The following is a 9808-nucleotide window of genomic DNA, read 5'->3' as shown; positions in this document are numbered from 1 at the left end:
TTTCTCTTCTCCCTTTAGAACAGAACCACCACTTTGACAGAAAATAAGCCGTGATCCAGCATGACTGGTATAAATCCAGTGCTTCCTGAGGTAGTTAAGCTGAGGCTTGATGCTTTTCTGAGCTCACAAATGGAGAAACTCTGCTGATATTTTCATTCTTCGGCACAGTAATCCAGACTCTAGGATGACTCACTCACTGTGTTCACATGCATTTTCCCAAATATTAACATGGATTAATGCATCAACTCTCACTTGGCATGAGTTTACAGTTCGTGAAGAGCAACTGTGAATTAGATTGTGACAGAAGATCCGTCTATGCAGAAGAACACCATGCTCTTTCCAACTCCTGGAAAATGTAATGCTGCAGACAGGCCAAGGTAAATACCACATAAAGTAACAATATATTTTTGCCTTCTCTTAACTTGTCAGATTTAGTATAGATGCTTTAAGAACTACCTCTAAATCCTTTTTTTACAACACATTTGATCAACAATTTTGAGCACTCTTCAGTGTGATTTCATTTTTGCCAGAGTCGCTGTCTTTTTCATGTCTTAAAATGACCCACAGCTTTTGTGAAATATCAAATAACATAGATATTTGGTGAATGTTTTTAACAATACCTCTTGTTATTCAAACCTTATAGAAGTACAATTATATGTATATTTAAGTATCATGTAAACTTGTGATATATTTTTATATTTTTGTAGACATTCCAGATGGTTGAACACCTAAAAATCTTTAAATAATTTTTAAACCATGGCACAAACAGTTTTTGCTGGCATTCTAGAAACCCACTCGTTTTATTAGCATATGCCTCCCTGTCATATTTTAACAGTCCCTAATAATAACCAAAACAGTTAGCACATAAATAGCATTGATAAGCTGAGCCAAACTATAATGTGGAGAGAAATTATGGTGCGGTGGCAAGAACGCTATAAAAGTATAAGGGGGTATTGTTTCTAATGTTGACTTTAGCACTAACTGTACGACCTTTGACAAGTTACCTCACCCTTCTGGGCCTCCATTTCCCTATCTCTTGGATGAGCAGTGTCACCAATAGGGTTTCCTGAGATCTCAGAGAGCAAGAGGAGTGAAACAGAGAAGGAGGAAAAGCCAATAGAAGGATCTGTATGGTGTCAAGTTGGCCACTGTCTTGGGTGACTGGTGCTCAGAACCATCTGGGAGCTTCATGAAATGAGCAGTCTCAGAGCAGTCCACCAAGGGGACAAAAAGGGGAAGGAAGCATTTATTCATCAACTCAGTACCTCATCAGTCAAGGGTGGCCCTAAGGGTGCTAAAGGCCCCACAATTTCAGGTTTGCACTTGCATGAGTGTGGAACAGGGTCCCACCTGTCCACTCAGAGCCGTCAAAGAAGCCCTGCTCAGGAAGTGAGAGGTATGAAGAGAAGCCTGAAACAAAGTGCTCTCAGGTTACACTGAAGGGTAGCAGCTCAAATCCTGCACAGAAGTGGTCACCTGAGCAGTAACCAGCGTAAGGAAAGCCAAGTGCATTTGAAACAGTGGTCAGCGTGCTCTCAGAAACCTTCAGCTCTTATATTATTTAATATTAATAACTACCATCTATGTAGTTTCACTGTTTACAGTATTATCTAATTTTTGCTGCACAACAGACCTGTAAGTAGATATTGTTATCTCTATTTCATAGATGAGGAAACTAAGTCTAGAAAGATTAAGTAATTTTCATAAGACAAGTTTCCTCAACATTCAATACTTTTGACACTCTGGGTCAGATTTTCTTTTTTTTTTGTAAACATCTTTACTGGAGTATAATTGCTTTACAATGGTGTGTTAGTTTCTGCTTCATAACAGAGCGAATCAGTTATACATATACATATGTCCCCATATCTCTTTCCTCTTGCGTCTCCCTCCCTCCCACCCTCCCTATCCCACCCCTCTAGGTGGTCACAAAGCACAGAGCTGATCTCCTTGCGCTGTGCGGCTGCTTCCCACTAGCTATCTACCTTACGTTTGGTAGTGTATATATATCCATGCCACTCTCTCGCTTTGTCACAGCTTACCCTTCCCCCTCCCCGTATCCTCAAGTCCATTCTCTAGTAGGTCTGTGTCTTTATTCTCGTCATACAGAGTGAAGTAAGTCAGAAAGAAAAAAACAAATACTGTATGCTAACACATGTATATGGAATCTAAAAAATAATAAAAAAATAAAATTAAAAAACTGTCATGAAGAACCTAGGGGCAAGGCGGGAATAAAGACACAGACCTACTGGGTCAGATTTTTTTTAATGGGAATGCGGGGAGGCTGTCCTGAGCACTGTAGGATGTTTCACCCACTAGATGCCAGTAGCACCCCTAGGGTCATAAGAATCAAACCCTCTGCTGGATGTCCCCTGACAGGCAAAAATCACCCCCATTTAAGAACCACTAGCAGAAAGTCAAAATTGCAATGAGCAACATAATTGCAATTTGAATGAAGAAAGGACTGACTCCACACTTCATTTGAAGCACAGAAGTGTCCCTTTAACTGTCACAGATTAACCCAGCCATCTGTTTTAAGGGAATCAAAGCATTATAGAAATCAGATGGTTAAAAACAAATCTGTTCTTAAGATTATGTTTGAGTAAATGCAATGGTAGGGACACAGAGTTAGTAGTAAGAATACTGATGTAAGACACAGACATCCCAGCACACTCCTGACAATACAGGAAATGAGTGGGGTGTTCAGACTAGACAAGAATTACTTCCTAGGAACCCATAGTAATTGGTTCTTATCACCTTGGTAATCAAAAAAAAAAAAGGAGTTGATATCAGAACCTTTATTAGTCTTTATATATGCACATATGTACAAAATGAGTTATTACTAAAGTAAGTGGTACTAATATCTTCTTTCTCCTTCCTAGGCAAGGAAAGAGAAGTCGATACTATGTTTCTAAGATCCTAAGGGATCCTTACCTCCTCACTTCCAGCAGAAAGCAAACAGTTTTGTGTTTCAATAGTCCCTTTTAGGGAGTGTGTTAAGTGGGTCTAGAGTAAAGGGAGAGAGAGGCTAGAGTAAAGGGAGAGAGGTCTAGAGAGAGGTCTAGAGTAAAGGGAGAGGTGGCACTGAAAAGAGGAAGCCAGACCAAGGAGAAAAATGGGAATATCTGATTTTCCCAAATGCAAGACAGCCTTGCCTGCTTAGAAGAGACACTAGGAATGCGGAGATCGCAACAAGACACACGGCAGCCTTGAGAACAAGGGCGTGGGTCTCTGGAAGAGTTAGCAGTCTAAGCTTGACTGAAATCAGACTTCCTGCCAGCCAAAGTGGGCAGCAGTGAGGACGGTTTAGTCTGATTCAAAAAAAACTAATTAATGTGATAATTTTCATATTCTAGAATTGGTGGACAAATATTCATACTTAACTATATACATGTAAACTGTAAATAGTGTTAATTCCAGGTTGACATTCTAAACTAATCAACTGGTCACCTTTATAAGGTCTGAGTTTAAAAGCTTCTTTAGTTATAGTTAAATACCTGGTCTAGTGGTCTGTACAGTCTATCTAATCATAACAAGCATAAAAAAGGTCGCATAAAAAAGAACTAAATAACACCATTTGCAGCAACATGGATGCAACTAGAGATTATCATACTAAGTGAAGTAAGTCAGAAAGACAAATACCATATGATCTCATTTATATGTGGAATCTAAAATATGGCACAAATTAACCTATCTACAAAGCATAAACTGACTCATAGACATAGAGAACAGACTTGTGGTTGCCAGGGGGAGGGGGAGAGGGAGAGGGATGGACTGGGAGTTTGGAGTTGGCAGATGTAAACTGTTACATATAGAATGAATAAACAACAAGGTCCTAATGTATAGCACAGGGAACTATATATTCAATATCCTGTGTTAAACCATAATGGAAAAAAATATTAAAAAAGAATGTCTCTATGTGTATAACTGAGTCACTGTGCTGCACAGCAGAGATGGGCACAACATTGTAAATCAACTATACTTCAATTTAAGAAAAAGAAAAAAAAGATATTTGTCAAAAACACACATAAATACAAACACACACACACAAATTCCTGGTATCTTCTCCAAACCTAATGAGTAAGTATCTCTGAAGTTAAGATTCAGAATTATACATTTTCAACAAGTTTAGATAATTCTTTTGTGCACTCAAGTGCCAATATCAGGGGTCTAGGCTATGACTACCATGAAGCCTGCTGCTAAAAGAAAGCCCATGACTATTAAGAGCTAGTGACTATTCGAGTAACATTGACCTACTCTGACTAGTAAAAGAAGTTCTTTTTCTCAGTAATTAGAAAAAAGCAGTTAAGGTCCAGAAGCCCTGGTCCGTGCCTTCACTATAGCCTTCCCAAAGCCCAAAGTCTAATACTGTAGTTCATCAATTGCATGAAATATTTTGGATCAGTAATCTTTTACAAATGAATTCAATTATAAGCTACCAAAAGCTGAATGGAATAAGACCTAGCTTCATTTAAAATATCATTTTTCCTTATTACATTATAATATTCCCTAAACCAACATAAAACCAAAAGAAGACTCACTTTACTTTCTTTTCTTAAATTTTCACCAAAGTATTAGGAGGTAGATCAAAACTTTCTATATCAGTGTTTTACAGCTTCTCAGGCTTATAAAGTGCTTAGCTGATATTGGAAGAGCAGAAACCATCAAGTGTCACTTTTTGTTGTGGATAAACACATAGAAGAGGACAGACTCTGTGTGAGAATAATAGAACAAGACCAAGAAATCACAGAAGATAAAAAGCTGAATAAGCTTTTATTGAATAATAATAAAAGCTGAATCAACAAAATATCAATTGTTTCTTAAAGCAAGCACAACTGATATTCATAAGTTAAGTATAGGATTTAAGAATTATAAAATAATCTTCCCATGATATTCAGGATCAGTCAGATTCCCAAACACTGGATCTAATTCTGAAGTCCCCAAATCCAAGAAATATGTGACATATTTATAAAGCATTCAGAACTAAAACCTGAATATAGGCTTGAAAATATTTACTTTAAATCACCTTAGCTGGTGAAAAATAAATAAGTGAACCTATGTCATGTATAGCCAGGTAGAAATGTTTTGTTAAAGCAAAAATCTGTAAAGGGTGATGTTTATTTGGTTTGTCCTCTCTAAACATTAGAAACAACAAACATAATAAGTAACTAAACACAATAATCTTTAAGATAGCAATAAGTCTTTGGACAAGAATAAAACTGGAGAGGAATGGAGAAATGTCTACAGGGGGTAAAATTCTTTGCCCAGATGAACTATCATTCAAGTATGAGGACAAAATAAAGACGCTTTTCAACATGCAAGAACTCAGAAAGTTTTCTACCTGCATTGGTTAAGATTATTTCAGGTGTAAATGAAATAAATCTAATTCAAATAAGTTTAAACAGAAGAGGGACTCTATTTGCAACTAAGACCCACTGCAGTGTAAATAAATAATAAATAAATAAATAAATAAATAAATATATATATATATATTTTTTAAAGGGACTTCCCTGGTAGTCCAGTGGTAAAGAATCAGCCTTACAATGCAGGGGACGCAGGTTCGATCCCTGGTCAGGGAACTAAGATCCCACATGCCGGGGGCCAACTAAGCCTGCACGCCACAACTACTGAGCTCAGGCACCTCAGCTAGAGAGCCTGAGTACCACAAACTACAGAGCCCATGCGTCCTGGAGCCTGCGCACCACAACTGAAGAGAAAACCCACGTGCCGCAACGAATGATCTCGCATGCCACAACTAAGACCCAATGCAGCCAAAAATAAATAATAAATAAGTCTTAAAAAAAGAAGAGGGACTCTATTGGCTCAAACAACTGGGAAGAAAGGGGGTCATGCAGGTCTGACTGTGCCCAGAGTCTCAACTATTATCATCAACTCTTCCTCTCTCTCTCTTTTTCTCCTCGATCTGTTTGTTTTTCAGTCTGTGGCATCATTCTCTCTCCTACTGAATATATTCCTCCTCCAAATTGTGGGAAAAGAAGAAAACATGGTTGGAACTAGTCTGATTTTATATCATCCCACTAGTAAAAACAAATCAAAACTGCATCAGTATATATAAATCCCCTGGAAAGACTGATCAGACTTGAGCCACCGCTTTTAAAAACTCCCTGTGCTCCAGGTGATCTTGTACTATGATGGGCTACACATCGATCAGATACCCATGTCTGTGGTCACAGACATAGAGTATAGTGACTTACAGCGCCACAAGGGTCACATCAAATGGCTACTGCTAGAGAAGCAAATTTCTAAAGAAAAGCATGTTATTGCCATAAGAAGGTAGGAGACATAGTAGGCAGCTAAAACAGCAGTAATGCACTATGCCACCTATTATCCTTTCTGAAAAAAAATTCTGGAAATCATAATTCTGCAAAACAAACAAACAAAAGGAAAAGAAGAATAAAAATTCACAGAAAGAAAAATGCATGAGCAAGCAGAGAAACAAGCAAAATGTATATTTCTATCCAAATAATTGTTGATAATATGCTTATGAAGTAAAATACAGTTAAGATATACATGTATATTATTATGTAATCATGTATTTTATATATATTACATATATAATTGTTAAGAAAGGAGTTATAAAAACATAATAGGCATTTAAAAAACTGAAAAACTGCAGATGATTCAAGATCATTGTGTAGGGGGAAGGAAGTGCTCAAGAGCAAAGAAAAGGTATCCTAAAAATCTCATCTTATTTAAATGGATAAAAGGGAGAAAGTTTTATATGTATTGTTCAGTTATCTATGTTAATAGGAAAACATATGTTTAAATACATATATGTTGAAATTTTAAAAGTAGCACGAAAATAGTGGCTCTCAAATTTTTAAAGCACTAGAAGGAGAAAAACATGGGAAAAATTATCAAACCAGGACAAGCCACAAAGTGAGTTAAATATGGGCAAATAAGAAAGCATAATAAAAGGAAGAGACAAAAGAAGATGGCAGGAAAGAGAAAACATATAAGTAATTACAGTAAGTAGAAATGCATCACATTCCCACATTCTAAGAAGACTGTCACATGAGGTTTTAAAAAAAAGCAAAATGGAAAATTCAGTTTTATTTTATTTTTAATCAAAAAATATATTATTTTTAATATTTAAAATATTTTTAAATATTTTAAAGGAATGACACAAAGAGATTGAAAAGAATGGAAATATCAAGATATTCCTGTCAAATGATACCAAATTTAAATCAAGAATGGCATTGTTAATATCTAAGCAGAGGTAGGGCAAAAATCAATGTGACAAAAAGGGAAATTTTATATTGAGAAAATATAAAATACCTCAAAAGAATTTAAATTTTATTCACCAAACAACACAATAACAAATTATATAATGGAAAAAAGTTAGATCCAAGGAGATTCAACAAAAATTAAATCATGAAAACTTTTAACATACACCTCTCAGAAGCTGAAAGAAGTACACACACAAAAAAAGAATTGTAATTCTATAATGACAAGGCTAGACTTTTTCAACATTGAACTGTGTTCCTAACATCTAAAATATATACATTATTTTTAAATGTCTATGGCATATTTATAAAAATTAATCATGTACTAGGCCACGAAGAAAATCTCAATACACTACAAAATGTAGAAATAGTATAGGCCACATGGTCTACCCATAAAGCAATAAATATAGAAAGCAACAAAACAGGAATGTCATTAACCTCTTGCCAAGCTTGGAGACTCAGTAACAACCTGCAACACTGCTGTGGGAATTCTCCCTTCTAGCCTTTCATAAGGAGTCCAGATCATAATGGGGTGATCTGAAAGAAGGGGATGTGAATATGGGATAAATATTAGACAGAACAAGAAACTCTTGAGCATGGAGGGTCTCTCTCCCGCTGGGGAAGAGGAAGGTATGGATGCTCTTCACCTAAAGCTAACGGAAAGAATAGGTAGGGTACTGACACAAATTTCACTCAAGGAAAACTGGGAAGGATTGCAGGTCTTTCTGAGAATGCCCATTATTCTAAGCGTGTCATTTTTAGTGAGAAAGTGATAGTTAATTTATTTATAAATTCACTGTGTGGCTTAAAATACAAGACAGAATAGGAGCAGACATGAGGTGGAAGGCACAGTCTGGGATACATTCCATGAAGCTGTTGAGAGTGCTAAGCACAGGTAAACTGGCCTCAGTTTCTCCCCCATCCACTCTTCCTCCTCTGCATGCTCAGTTATCTCACAGTCTCCAATAACTCCAATCAATTTCCAGCCAGCATCAGTCTTTTTATTTCTGCTCCATGAATCTCTTCTCAAACGTGTCGGCCTCTTGCTGAACCTTCTCTACCTTACTGGACTGAGGGAAACTTGGCTCTCCCCTAAAAACGTTGCTTCCCCTGCAGCCTTCTCAAAAGGAGGCTGGTGTTTCTCCCATGGCACTTCTACCACTGATTCTGAAGTAGGGTAAATGTCCTTCATGTTTTCATTGCAGCTTTCAAGAATTTGCCCTACCTCCTTCCTAAAAATCCATAGCTTTGAAACCAGGTTATCAAATTCACCCTCTAAACCAACATTATTGCTGTCATCTGAAGTCCCTAGGTCATACCCCTCACTTCTGAACAATTTTAGCCTGGCTCACCATCACTCTCTAATACTACTCCTTTCATATTTGTGGTAATTTCAGTGTACATTTAAATAAATTCTCCTGGCACTCCAACCTGTTAGTTACTTGATTTTTTTCCTATAATAATAATCTTCTCGTACTACCTCAGTCACTTGTTCCCATTGCCAGATCCTAGACACAGCAATCTCTCCACAATCTCAGTTTCATACATCTTATTCTCTGCCACAATCTCCTATCTTGCAAGCTCATTTCCTATAGTCTTCCAAACCCAATAATCCTTTGATTCCACTGGGACTTCCAAGTCATTAATCCTACCACTCTTTCACGGTCCCTCATTCCTTTTGATGTCCTTACTCTTCTCCTCACCCGGTTTAGATTACATAGTTAATCCTGATAATTAATTCTTGTTATATTCCTTGCCCTTCTCTCACTGATGGGAATTTGCTTGGTGAAATTTATGCCACTGGTTATATCCAATCCTCTACCAACTCTAAGTCTGAACACATGAAGCTGAGCATGACTGGAGGAAAATGCAATTCCACACATGACTGCTCTTACTTTAAAATTCAACCATGAACCTCAAATGGGACCCTAATATTGCCAGACAAAAAACCCATAGATCTTGGTCTACTGATTCTCCTACTCTCCTAGACAACTATTTCAGATGTTCTTCTCTCTTTGGAAATCCTACGAACACCTCCTTTATAAACATCAATCTCAGCATATAATCAGTTTCCTATATTATGAAGGATTTGAAATAATCAAAAGAGAACATCCAGAGACTTTCACCATCACATCTACACATACCTGCCTTCTCACCTGTTAGCAGAAATAATAAACTTGTAAGCTCCTATCTAAAGCCAATCTCCCACAAGTTCACTAGATAACCATCTCTTTTTGCCTACTCGTAGACAAGTTTCTAGCAATTCTTCCCTTTCTCTCCTACATCAATTTTATGCTCTTTATTCTCCATCAGCATACAAAGAAACTATCATTTCTCCCATGTTTAAAATAATCCTCTTTTCACTCTTCCCCTATAGCTACTACCCCCATTTCTCTGCTCCCCTTTCCAGCAAAACTCCTTTAAAAGCCGCTGGTATTCACTGTGGCCTATTTCTCTCCCACTCTTTCTTAAACTCATGCCAATCAAGCTTTGCCGCATTGCTGCACTGAAACCATTCCACTCAACATCATCAGTGATCTCCACATTGCTAAGCCATTGCTAAG

The sequence above is a fragment of the Pseudorca crassidens genome, chromosome 14 (assembly GCF_039906515.1).
Source record: "Pseudorca crassidens isolate mPseCra1 chromosome 14, mPseCra1.hap1, whole genome shotgun sequence".
Classification (NCBI taxonomy): Eukaryota; Metazoa; Chordata; class Mammalia; order Artiodactyla; family Delphinidae; genus Pseudorca; species Pseudorca crassidens.
This window is presented reverse-complemented; position numbering follows the sequence as displayed.